This window comes from Vicugna pacos, chromosome 27, assembly GCF_048564905.1.
Source record: "Vicugna pacos chromosome 27, VicPac4, whole genome shotgun sequence".
NCBI lineage: Eukaryota > Metazoa > Chordata > Mammalia > Artiodactyla > Camelidae > Vicugna > Vicugna pacos.
In genome coordinates, this window is record NC_133013.1 from 6,614,614 (window position 1) to 6,627,553 (window position 12,940).

A 12,940-nucleotide genomic window follows, 5' to 3' on the forward strand; every position below is an offset into this window, starting at 1 on the left:
TCCTCCTGATGAAGCGTAAGGAGATCTTGTAATCCCAAGGTACACTGTCCCTCACCCTGATGGTGCGGGTCTGCACCCAATAACTCAGACTTTGGAGTTTATTGATCAAACATTTAGGAGAATAGCCTCTCATGACAAGGAGATAAAGTCATCAGCTGAGGAAGAAGCACCCTGGATACTTGCCCTTGAACTCTGCAGAAATCAGTATTTAGCTTAGAATGAAGTTTTTCTTTCCAGATTCTTCTTCTTACTATTTTTTAAATTTAATGGAGTTACTGGGAATTGAATCCAGGACCTCGTGCATGTTAAGCATGTGCTCTACCACTGAGCTATATCCTCCCCCGTCTTTCCTAATTCTTAATTCCACTCATCCTTAGGGAGCAATTGGGGAGAAAACAACTGCCTCCCTCCACTCCCTTCATAACTTCTCTAATGGGGTTGTGTTTTTATTTGCGGCCTCGGCTGATGCACTTGAAAGGCAGAAACCCGGGGTCCCCCCTCTCGTTTTGTTATGACTCAGGAGCTTGGGCTCACAGCCATATCTCGAGCACGGGTCACTTAGGACAAGCCACTCCCAAGCTCATCTGCCTCACCCGTTTCCAATTTCCAGTGGAAAAGAACTCAAGTCATCACAACTGGGCAAAAATAACCCAGATGGTAAAAACAGAGCGGATATCCAAGAGCAAAACTATCAACAAAAGCAATACCTACTAATCCTTCTACAACACATCAATTCTAAAGTATCAGTGATCGGCAGCTACAACCAAGTCAAGAGAACGCCAAGAAGTGCTGGCAAAGCACTGTTCCCCCAAACGAGGAGAATCCTAGAGAAAGGTGTGAGAATACGAGCCTTGGGATACTGCTAAGTAGGGCAGCGCTGCCGACTTTAGGAGGGTGCTGAATCCTTCTGAAGGATTCTTCAGGAAAAGCTAGTAAAATGCTAATTTCTGTTGACGAGCACCAGACTTTGAAACCTCAACAGCTCAGTAGAAAGGTTTATATTAAATGACCCTTAGTTGTACTTCCAAATAATAATATGTGTAACTGCCTATAATTTGCACAGTAAAGAAACTAAGATGGGACTTGGGTATCAGTCCCATCCCCTCAGGGGGACCTCTGTGACTGGTGAGTGGGCCATGGGCCACCCTTGGAGAAACAATATTCTATCAGACACTGTCCATTTTCCATCTTTCTCTCTTTCCAGACTGTCATGTCCTTGTTCAGGTGTGTTTTTAACCCCAAGAACTGGCATGAAACTTGATGTGTGAGTCGGGGCCAGTCAAGGGCCTTATTTATAAAACTGGGGTGCTATGGCCCCCACCTCATGGGGGTGCAGTTGGTTAAATGAGAGGGTGTTGAGTTCAATGAATGGCAGGTCTTATTTTGGGAGTCTGATTCTCAGATGACTACTCAGAGGAATGCATGGCTGCTGCATGGCCTTCTATAATTAGGGACTCTAATAGCCAGGAGAAATAGGTGAAGAAGCATGGAGAAAATGAAATGACACTCTTTCCCCACCTAAGATCAGTGTAGACTCCCCTAAAAGCACTCAGTGCAAAAAATCAAGACTCTGATAACAATAAATAATTATGAAAACATTTTTTTCACATTTCACCTAGCACGGAGCTGGCCGTGGTACCTGTCCTGGGTTGAATAGGGCCTCTCCTGCCCACATGCCCTACCCCCGGTGAACGTGACCCTATTTAGCAAAAGATGGAATGCAGTTGAGGCTCTCCAGATACGATCATCCTGGACTATCCAGGTGGGTTCAAAGTCTGATGACAAGTGTCCTAAGAGACGGAAGAGGACACACAGACAGACCATGTGAAGTTGTCAAGGGAGACCGCAGTGATGTGGCTACAAGAAACTCCTGGACCCACAGGAACTGGAGGAGGCAGGAAGGATTCTCCCCAGAGTCTTGGAGGGAGCACAGCCCTGCTGACACCTTAATTTCAGACTCCTGGCCTCTGGAACCGGGAGAGAATACACTTCTGTTGCTTTAAGCCCCGTGGTTTTGGTGATCTATCACGGCAGCGCTAAGAAACCCAGCACCCTACTGCTTCTCTCCATCACAGGCTATGATCGGAGGTTCCCAGAGGTGCCTGCAGGCTCAATGATGCAGGTCTGGTCGTCTGGCCGCTTTAGGTTCCGTGTAAAAGAGTCTGCAAGCAGGACACTCATTCTTAAAGGATTTGCAGAGCCAATCAGACAGACAGAACGATACAGCAAAAAGGACCACGGACCAACTTGAATGGCCAAACTAGACAGAAGTGAGGGGCCAAAGTGCTGGCCCATTCAATGAGCACCTCTACTAAGAAGGGCACTGGCTTTGCGGGCACGCAGTCTTCTCACACAGCCTGGAGCCAGGAAAAGAGAGACACGGGGAGCATGCACATGTCCATAAGCATCTTCACACAAATCTTGGTATATGCTGTGACCAGCGATCACAGCATGTCCTCACATCCTGTCCATGGACACAAGCTGGTGCATCCCACCACCTGAGATGCCCTGCTGACGTCTGCTGTCTGTTCCCACCCACCATGCTGGAGTCAGACCCCACAGCCTCATCCTCTAGCCATATAACAGGGCGTCCATCTCTAATTCTCCATATGCAGTGGCTAGGACACTGGAAAAATGAAATACTATCTAGAAAATACATTCCAGAGGCTGTAAGAGATGGATTAATCAGGCAGCCCAATAGTGTCCAACTTGAAGAAAAAAAGTGTGTGGGGGGCAAGGGTAGAGCACAGTCATAGAGTGCATGCTTAGCATGCACCAAATCCTGGGTTCAATCCCCAGTACCTCTACTAAATAAATAAATCTAATTACCAATCCCCTCCAAAAAAAAAAAAAAAAGGACTGTGCATCTATGTTTAAAGGACCACCCCTCCAGAGTTCTGCAGTATGTTCCTCACTCTGCCCTGGAGAAACTCGACGAATGTTTGCAAATCCACTTAACACTGAGTGGAAACTCTGAAGTGCTCATTTAAGACTGTGGAAAAGCTCAACCAAATCCCCCTGCTCTGTCCAGGCTGTCTCTTCATAAATGTTTGTTTGTTTGTTTTTCAATTGAAATAGAGTCAGTTTACAATGTTGTGTCAATTTCTGGTGTGCAGCATAATGTTTCAGTTATACATATACATACATATATTCCCTTCCATATTCTTTTTCATTATAGGCTACTACGAGATACAGAATATAGTTCCCTGGGCTATACAGAAGATATTTATTTTTTATCTCATCAAATGGTTTCTGATGCTGGTCCCAGTTCACTGCCTGCCTCGACCGTGAATGTTTAGAGCACAAATGTCACCTGGTTGCTCCCTTGTGTTCTCTCTGCACCCACTCTATACTGGTCAATGTCATTTCAGAAGTGGCACTCCAATGACGAAAAAAAAATAAGCCTAGTCTCTTGACGTTGTGACCAACTGTCACTAATATTCACGCCAAATAGCTCGTCAAACATTATTTTCATATCTTGGTTTTTAAATGTAACAGCAAGAAAATTCCTTAACTTTCTTTTCCAGTTAAGCATTATTAAGAATTCATTTGTTCAACACATATCTTTTGAGAACATATTCTGTAACAGATACTAATTGCAGGAGATCTAGTAATAAACAAAGTAGACAAAAGCCCTGGTTCCAAGCAGCTTACATTCTAGGGAAGGGGGAGAAGTAATATATGCGAAGATTTAAAAAAATATTCAGTATGTTAGATATTGATAAGCACTCAGGAGAAAAGCAGGGTGGGAGGAAGACTGCTGGTACTAATCATTTTTTTTTTCCTGTCCACCATCTATCTGTAACGATAGTTTGTTTTCTACATCCGTGAGTCTATTTCTAGTTCATAAATAAAATTTGTATCTTTTTAAAGATTCCCCACATAAGTGATATCATATGATATTTGTCTTGCTCTGTCTGACTTACTTCACTTAATATGATCATCTCTAGGTCCATCCATGTTGCTGCAAATAGCATTATTTCATTCTTTTTATGGCTGAGTAATAATCCACCGTGTGTGTGTGTATATACACACACACACATATACATATATATACCACATTTCCTCTATCCATTCATGTGTCTATGGACATTCAGGTTTCCATGTCTTGGCTATTGTAAATAGTGCTTCTGTGAACACTGGGGTGCATATATCTCCTTGAACTATAATTTTCTCCAGATATATGCCTAGGAGTGGGATTGCTGGATCCTATGATAACTTTAGTTTTAGTTTTTTAAGGAACCTCCATACTGTCCTCCCCAGTGGCTGCACCAATTTACATTCCCACTAACAGCGTAGGAAGGTTCCCTTTTCTCCACACCCTCTCCAGCATTTATTATTTGTAGACTTTTTTTTAACAATGACCATTCTGACTAGTGTGAGGTGATACCTCATCGTAGTTTTGATTTGCATTTCTCTAATAATTAGTGATACTGAACATCTTTTCATGTGCCTGTTGGCCAAATGGATGTCTTCTTTGGAGAAATGAATAGTGACATATTCTTGATGTATTTGCTAAAATCTTCTTCCATTGACATTTCTTAATTCAATTGGTGCCAACTTTTACCAGCCTAGTCTTCCATGCATTGCCACTTGCTGTTCGTCAAATTAAAATAACTTTTGACCTACTGTATAGCATAGGGAACTATATTCAATATCTTGTAGAAACCTATAATAGAAAAGAATCCAAAGAAAAATATAGATAGATAAATAGATAACTGAATCACTTTGCTATACACCTGAAACTAACACAATATTGTAAATCAACTATACTTCAATTTTAAAAATTAAAAAAATGAAAATCCCTTTTGCAGAATGAATTTCTTTTTGTAAACAAATGGGGGGTGTGGAGGGAAGATGACACTAATATTTATTCAGCACCTACATTCAGCCAGGCATAATGGCAGGCACTTTTTATTTACTATTGCAGTTGATCTATGACCCTGCGAAGTAGACAAGCACGATTCTCACTTTACAGAGGAAGAAACGGATACTCCGGTAACTTGTTTAAGGTCACACTGTAAGTGGCACAGCTGCAACTGGAACTCTGCAGCCCATATTTTTTGGTCTTACCCTCAAAATTCTCGACTATTGGGATTTTTGAAAAACTCTTTTTTTTGTGGCTGCTCAATCTTTATATTTCTCAGATCATTTATTTCATTTTGTCTTATACAGCAGCAATGACTTTTCTCCAACACTTAAAAGCACCTCACTTCCTTGCTCTCTAACCTTAAAATTAAATTGGACTTTGTTCAACTGAATTGCATAAACCTCTATGAACTATATTAACCACAAATGTTTTAATTAAAATGACCGCTGAATACTAAGATCACTGGCATCTTTTGTGTATGGTCGCCATCCCTGTACTTGACCGTTTCTTCTGTCATACAATCTTACACCCAAGTCCCAAGTCGATGCAATGCCTTGGGAGCCACCGGAGTTGCATATGACACATTTCAATGCTAATAAAATGCAATACAATCCGACAGATAATCCAGTGTGTAAAGCAGATCTGGGTAACTCCCAGACGTCTTCCTTTAACGGCGTTCTTTTCCCGTTACCCCGGTAACAGTTTCCAGGTCGCGGCACCCGGACTGCCTGCAGATAAAACCCAGTCCCTGATCCCGCAACCATAATCCCGCAACTTCTGCCCCTTGTAGCTGCAGCGGCGCGTCCTTGACCACGGACCCAAGGCACCGAGATGCTGAGAAATCCCAAGAGGCGCAGACAGTGACAATGGACTGGCCGCTGTCTCCGAGCCGGTCTGGCTGGGGGTTCCGGGCCCGAACCGGCCGGGATGGAGGCCGGCGCCCGTCCGCCGGGGTCACGGCCCTGCGCTCCGGCCGCGGCCGCCGAGGGTCGTGCGCGGCCCCCGGGCTCCCCACAAAGCCCCCCGCGCCCCCCGCGCCGCCCGGCCCGCGCCCCCCGAGCCCTCACCACAGCTTCCTCTTGAGCGGCAGGAGGCTGCCGCGGTTGGAGGGGGTGACGCCGATGGCCATCTGCAGCACCGTCAGGTATTTCTGGTACTTCATCTTGTCCCCGCTCCTCTCGCGGGCCGGGCCCCGCCGCCGCCGCCGGCGCCGCAGGCACAGCCCCTCCAGGCGCCGCATAGATCAGCCCTGGGCCATCCGCCCCGCGGCCGTGCGCGCCCGGCTCCCGCTCCCGCCGCTCCCGCCGCTCCCGCCGCTCCCGCCGCTCCCGCCGCTCCCGCCGTCCCCGCCGCCGCTGCCGTGCGTGCCCGCCGCTCCCGCCGCCGTCGTGCGTGGCCGGGCCCCGCTCCCGCCGCTGTCGCTCCCGCTCCTCCACCCCCCGCGCCGGGCGCACCGCCCCCCGGGCGGCGGGGCTGGGCGGGGAGGTCCGGCCACCCCCGCGGCCTCGGTGTCTTCAGCGCAGGGCGGGAGCTCCCCTCCTCCAGTTGTCTCTCAAGGATCCCAGCGACGGGCTTCCAGAGAGGAAAAAATATTATTTTTTATTTGTAATCACCACTGAGTAGCGAGTGTGTAGCCATCATGTTTGCGCTCCAGCCTGGAGTGCTGGGACACTGTGTGCAGACTGCATGCGCAGACCTGCACCTTGTGTGCATACAGTGCATGTGTGTACACAGTGCAGGTGTGTCTATGCAGTCGGCACCTGCAGGCGGGTTCAGGTTCAGGCTGTGAAAATGACCCTGAACAGGGCAAAACTGTCTTAATCATCTACGGGGGAAATTAAGATTGTTCGATGACCTTTAAAAATGCTGTCAAAACATTCCAAATTCTCTTCACTGATGCTTTTAAATGTGTAGGGAAATGAAAAAAAATATATTGAGTAAAGCTCATCATTTGTTATACTGGAATTTAAAACATTACAGGGGATGGGGCTAGCTCAGTGGTAGAGTGCCTGCCTAGCACACACAAGGTCATGGGTTCAATCCCCAGTCCCTCCACTTAAGAAATAAGTAAATAAATAAACCTAATTACCTCCTCCTCTAAAAATTTTACAAATATCCAGAGCTAACTTGTTTTGTTTCTTTGCAAGAAAATCTTATCAAGAGTCACGTGAACAGTGTTTGTGTCTTTTCCTGGAAGAACTGCTGTGCACTGACAGAGCATCCTTTCTGTGTCTTGGCAAAGCATCACGTTTGGATCACATTCCACATTTTATCCCCTGGCCCTTCACCGTCGTGGAGTGTACCAGAAGTCCTTAAATGTGCCATCCTCTGGGACATACTCACCCTCTTTCCCCACTCAGTGTCTCATTCAGAATGGTCCTCTGTTGTGTGTTTAGTCTCCGGAAGGGTGGCCGTGCCAACATTCATATGGGTGCCTTTTTCTTTTTCTATAACTCCAGTTACATCCCATTCATGTTTCAGGTCCCTTCCATCTTTACCATTTTTCGTTTCTTTGCTGCACTTCCATCTCTGTTGACCAGTTCCCTCTTTCAGTTACTAGTTGTTTTTAACGGGGCTGTGTGGGTTTACCACAGGGAGAAAAGGAGGTGACACCACCACACACTTTGCTGTCAGTGGTGAAGCTAAGAATGCTCAGAGACCAAATGCAGACAGACTTTGAAAGAACGACTGAAACTGGTCACTGATCACGAGGTTCACCTTCCGTAGGCAGCACTTTGTGGACCAGAGAGCCAGGGACGAGTTTATGCTAGGTGAATTTGCTCAGTTAATACGTGTGGAAACTGAAATTTGAACCTATTGTTGAGCAGCAGGTCTTACTTCATTAAGCCAAGTAACTAACATCAGGCCTATCTGAGCCTGCAAAGCAAGGACAGCCTGTAAACGTGTACACATTGTATGTAAATGTGAAGAGTACCGCTGTCAAGTGCCTTTGCATCCACTGGGCAGAATTACCATGTGTCAACCATTCCCTCTACAGTGCGCCCCTCCTGTATCTCTACTCAAACATTTCATTTTCAAATTGATTAGCACATGAGAAAATTAGAACAAAACAGTCTCCTTCTGGTTTAGGCTCTCAACATGATTTCAGAGTCACTTCTGTAGAAAAGCAGGTCTAAATCTATTTTCACTTTTATTTTCCCAGAAGTTTTAGCTCTCACACAAAATGAGGAATTGTCAGATCCTTCACACTGTAAATGTATATTCATACCTGGGAGAGGGCCTTTCAAAGGACTGGGAGCAGTACTTTTAAAATACATCAGGGCCTATACTTACCTATTCACCATTTCTTAGATGTGCTTGAACTTTTGCACCACCTTGCTATGTTATTGTAAGATATCTGATGAAAATGCTGTGTTACACTCAAAGATTTAGAGAACTGGAGGCTGAGGGGATCTATTCAGGATAATGGGAGATAAAAATAAATCTGGCAGAAGCACTTCCACAACGGCAGGAAAATCTGCTTCTCCATAAAAGGGAGAATATTGGCTTAAATTGTCAAATCAACCTTTTCTGAACTCCAGAAAGTAACCAAAGGCTTGCATCAATCCAAAGATTGTTTTTTCAAGAAAAACGACTGCATTCTGGTAAGAACAGGGAGCCTTATGCATTTTAACTTGCCCAGTTCCCACCCTCTTCTGCCCAGGTCTGCGGGAGACTTGAAAACTAATAGCCTCACAACTACAGTAGCTTTTTTTTTTTTTTAACATTTTTTATTGAGTTATAATCATTTTACAATGTTGTGTCAAATTCCAGTGTAGAGCACAATTTTTCAGTTACAACTACAGTAGCTTTGAAACTAGCAGCCACTGGAGGGGAAGAATGTGTTTAAAGACCCCCAAAACCCTATCCCCAGAGAATTGTCATTATTTGACCTGGTGATGGTTCCACTCACAGGGCTTCTGTTTATTTCGTCTGCCTCAGAAGTCACTGTATGCAAACAGCCCTATATCTAGGGCATTTGTCAATAACAGTCAGTAGCAGTTTAACATAACAGCTGCCTGAAGTGGTGAAACCAGTTGTGGTTAACAAGAGGTTCACTGAAGAAAAGAAAAAAAAGCAATTTGGAGAATAAAAACCCATAGGGGACGTTGAAAAGCTCCGATGTGTTCCTGGGAATCCAGAATGCCATGTACACGTGCAGGACTGTGTGCATGCTCAGAAAATGCCTGAGAAGGCCCTAATCACTCAATTCTGGTTGAGCTTGAGGTTCAGTGCAAGCAGAAGGTGAAGGCTAAGGAAGAGTTGTAAATTACCTACCAGAATGTTGAAGGCATGCTCCAACACACACACACACACACACACACACAGCCTCTTAGCAAAGACTAGGAGATTTACTGGTTCAAAACATTAAAGTTTTGCCCAATAATTAGTTGACCACTTAACTACCCAAGCAGAGACTTAGTGGCCACACATAACAAAGAATACAAACTTTTACAGAGTTAGTCCAGAAAAGTCACTAAACAACAACAAGTTTTGGAGTAGGGAGAGGGATGTGATTTCTAGAATCACCATGTTTTACTATTCAAAATGTCCACATTCGAACAACAAAAATTATAGGATATGCAAAGCAACAGAAAAATCAGCCCTTACACAGAAAAAAAAAAAACCTGTTAATAGAAACTGTTCTTGAGAAAGCCCAGGCATTGGATTTACTGGACAAAGACTTTAAATCAGCTATTATAAATATGTTTACTAAAGGAAACCATGTGCTAAGAATTAAAGGAAAATATGACAACAATGTCTCACCAAATAGGTAATATCAATAAACAGAAATTAAAAAAAAAGAAACTCTGGAGTTGAAAAATACAATAACTGAAATTAAAAATTCACTAGAGGGGCTCATCAACATATTTGAATTGGCAGAAGTAAGAGTCAGTGAACTTGAATATAAATCAATGGCGATTATACACTCTGAGGAACAGAAAGGAAAAAGAATGAAGAAAAATGAAGAGACTCAGAGACCTATGGAAAACCATTAAGCATACTAATATATGCATAAAGTCCCAAAGGAAAGGACAGAAAGGACCCAAGAATATTTGAAAAAATAATGACCAAAGTCTTTCCAAATTTTATGAAAAATACTAATCAGCACATCCAAGGGGTTCAAAGAACTCTAAGTAGCATATACTCAAAGCAGTCCACACCTAGACTAAGTGTCAAACTGTCGAAAGCCAAAGACAATGAGAGAATCTTAAAGCTGCAAGAGAAAAGCAACTTATCACATATAAGGGATCCGCAATAGATTAACATCTGACTTCTCACCAGAAGTCATGGGGATCAGAAGGCAGAAAGAAGGCATTTAAGGGGCTGAGAGAAAAAGACTATTAACCAAGAATTCCACATTCAGCAACAATATCCTTCAAAAATGAAGGAGAAATTAAGGCATTCCCAGATAAATTAAAAATAAGAAATCATTAATAGCATACATGCACTATAAGAAGTACCAAGAAAGTCCTCCAGGCTGAAATGAAAGGATACTAAACAGTAACTTAAATCCACAAGAAGAAATATAGACCATTGGTAAAAACAACTATCTAACTGAATATGAAAGAGAGTATAAAATATTTTTTAAATTTTAATTTTTGAAATCTTTTAATTAAAAATGTTTTTATTTGAAACTCTTATCTGATTTAAAAGACAACTGCATAAAGCAACAATTATAAATTGAGTTGATGGATAATGTGTGTGTATACATATATGTGTATATATATGTAATTTGTATGACAAGAATAGCACAAAGGAGGAGGGAGAGAATGGATTTCTACTGGGGCCTAGTTTTGGTGTATTATTGAAATTAAATAAGTATTAATTCTAGATTATTTTAAGTTAAGTGGTTAATTGTAATCTCCAAAACAATCCTTAAGAAAATAACTTATTAGAATATAGTAAAAAAAAAAAGAAAATTTTAATACTGCACTAGAAAATATATAGCACAAAAGAAGGCAGTAATGGAGAAATAGAGGAATAAAAGGAATAAGATATTTAGAAAACAAAGAGCAAAATGGCAGCCATAAATTCTACCTTATGAGTAATTTCATTAAATGTAAATATGCTAAATATTACAACCAAAAGACACTGGCTGACAGAATGGACATAAAAACATGATCCAACTATATGCTATCTACAAGAGACACACTTTATAGACACAAAAGTGTTGAAAGTAAAAAGGTGGAAAGTATTAAGAAAGCTGGTGGCTCACTATGAAAGAGAATGTGACAATGAATGTATGTATGTTCATGTATAACTGAAAAATTGTGCTTTACACTGGAATTTGACACAACATTGTAAAATGACTATAACTCAATAAAAAAAAAAGTTAAAAAAAAAGAAAAGAAAATCACTGCCTGCCCAGTCCAAGAAAGCTGTTAAAGCTTCCTATCCACCTAGGCCAGGGGATGAAATAGAAACACATGCAAATAATCAGAACACAGCAAAGGGTCCGAGCTTAAGCCACCTGAGTAGTTCAGGACCCAAAAGATATAAGTTAACATGAACATTAGTCCAGTACACTTAAATCCACAAGGTCCCAGCAAATGCAAATGAGAAACTGTCATCTAAAGCAAGTCACACGGGTTTCCCACGGAAAAATATCCTTACTGACAGCAGATCATACCGCAAATCACAAACCATGTGAAAAAATGAATGACCAGGAAGAAGAGGCAAGAGGAACAACAAATAATCCTGGAGATAATAGGACAATTTTTAAGACTATAAAATAAGCATTTTAAATGTTTGCAGAGACAGAGAAGCAAATAGAAATCACACTGTAAGAAAAAATCAGTATGAGAAAAGAAAAATAAATTCTGGAAATATAAGTCAATGAAAAACTCATGACACCCCAAACATGGAGACTATGCATTCTTTTCAAGTACACAAGAACTGTTTCTAAAAATAACTATGTATTAAGACACAAATGAAAATGTGTTCTTTGACCAGACCAAAATGCAAATAAAACTAAAATAAACCATATGTATTTTTAAAAACAGTAATAAAAAAAAGAAAGAAAGCTGGAGGGGCTATGCTACTCTCAGACAAAACAGACTTGCAGAGCTACTTTGTTCCTAGACCCCCAAAAATTTCATGCTGACAAAAGGATCAATACATCAAGAAAACTTAATAGAAACACGTGTGCCCGTAACAGCTGAGTCCCTGAATGGCAAAAATGGACAGAAATGAAGGGAAAAAACAGGCAATTCAACAATAATAACCGGAGATTTCCACATCCCCTACTTTCCATGATGGATAAAATGAGGCAGATTATCGACAAGGAAGAAGTCTTGAGCAGCACTGAAGACCAACAAGACCCAGCACATCCATAGAACATTGCACCCAATACAGCAGAATACATATTCTTTTCATGTACACATGGGACAGTCTTCAGGACAGATCACATATTAGGCCACAAAACAAGCCCTTGATAAATTTAAAAGTATTCAAATCATACAAAGTATGTTCTCCAAACACACTGGAATTAAATTAGAAACCAGTAACAAAAGGAAATTTGGGGAATTCACAAATATGTGGGAATTAAACAGAACACTCCTAAACCCAAATAACCAATGGAACAAAGACAAAATCATAAGAAAAATTAGTGAATATTATGAAAGAAAAAAAGGGTAACATCAAACTTGGGTGCCTCTAAGGTATTGCTTTGAAGGAACTCTGTAGTTGTGAACACAGTATTTTAAAAGATGAACTAGCCTAACCTTCCACCTTAACAAATTAGAAAAGAAGAGTACACTAAACCCAAAGCAAGCAAAAGGAAGGAAATAATAAAGATTAGAGGACACAACATTGTAAAATGACTATAACTCAATAAAAAAAGTTAAAAAAAATAAAGATTAGAGTTCAAAGACATGTGATAGAGACAAGAAAAACAACAGAGAAAAATTAACAAAACCAAAAGCTGGTTCTTAGAAGACAGCAATAAAACTGACAAACTTTGGGCTAAATAAACACCAAGGGAGAAAAAGGAGAAGACTCAAATTACTAAAATTTGGGATGAAAGAGAGGATATGACTACCAATCTTACAGAAATAGAAAGGAATA